Below are 1,241 nucleotides of genomic sequence, written 5' to 3'. Positions count from 1 at the left end.
TCTTCTTCTTCTTCTTCTTCTTCTTCTTCTTCTTCTTCTTCTTCTTCTTCTTCTTCTTCTTCTTCTTCTTCTTCTTCTTCTTCTTCTTCTTCTTCTATTGTATAACAATTTCCCCAGATCAAGACCAATCCTTTAGAACGAATATTCTAAATATAGATCCAAGCACCCTCCCACACGGCTCTTGACTCAACAAAACGAAGTGAGCTGCTCTTTAACTGAAGTGAAGTGGATGAGCAAAATAAGTGTCGAACTTTCAAGGGATGAAGTAACTAAAAGCAAGTGTTAGAGATCTAAATTTGATTATTCTGAAACATTTTCAGGAGTTTCACTACCCAGCAGAGACCAAGTTGACAGTCTTATTTTTGACCCCTTTATGTGATGAAATTTTAAAATATCGCACTCAGAGTACTCGCGTATTTTGGGTAATGTTCCCTTGTCTATTTGGAATGGTTTTGTACATAATATAATTTTGTGCCTTTTCCGGCGGTCTAAAATCTTATAGTTCGTTTAAAATGCTTTTAGTACGATATACAATTCCATTTCGGCTATCTTTACAGCACAAGTCACGTTTCTGATAAATTATACCCAGTTCACACTGCCATTTTAATTCGAGGGGCAAAAGCTACAATTTCGTCACAATACGGCAGTCTGACTCACGACCTTGAAAAACAAACGTGTTTGAATTTGAATATCACAATCGAACTTGGTTCAATGTGGTGGAAATGAAACAAAAATGGTCGCTTTTTGCCCTTCCGTGGAGCAAAAAGAATCCCGATGGCCCCTACTCAATAACATGGGTTTGAGTGGTAGTATGTAGTAGGTATAGTGTTCATTCAGCACGAACGCCGGAAACGGAAATGCACAGATTCCGTGAAATGAGAATGAACACAAAACCATTAGTTTTGTGAGGCCACTGAAATATCAGCTTATAAATGTCAGAAATAGTCTGAAATGACATCCTGGATTAAGCACGCAGAATCGGATTCCCATTCAGTCAGTCAGCCAAGGAATTCCCCAGTCACAAGAAATGGGTAAATAATATAATAATAATAATGAGCAATTTCGAATCGTCTGAACTACCATCAGCTCTCGATCACTGTGACATTCCGTCTGACGAGCGACTCTTCCCTCGAAAAAGAATGAACGTTGTAAAACAATTGGTGGCAACCAATAATAATGCAAGACAAACAGGTGTAAGTTTGAGTTAAACATTTAAATGTAGGTATTTTTATGCCCCCCCC

The sequence above is a fragment of the Aplysia californica genome, unplaced genomic scaffold, assembly GCF_000002075.1.
Source record: "Aplysia californica isolate F4 #8 unplaced genomic scaffold, AplCal3.0 scaffold00129, whole genome shotgun sequence".
Classification (NCBI taxonomy): Eukaryota; Metazoa; Mollusca; class Gastropoda; order Aplysiida; family Aplysiidae; genus Aplysia; species Aplysia californica.
The sequence above is the reverse complement of the archived record's forward strand: the minus strand, read 5'-3'. Positions refer to the sequence as shown.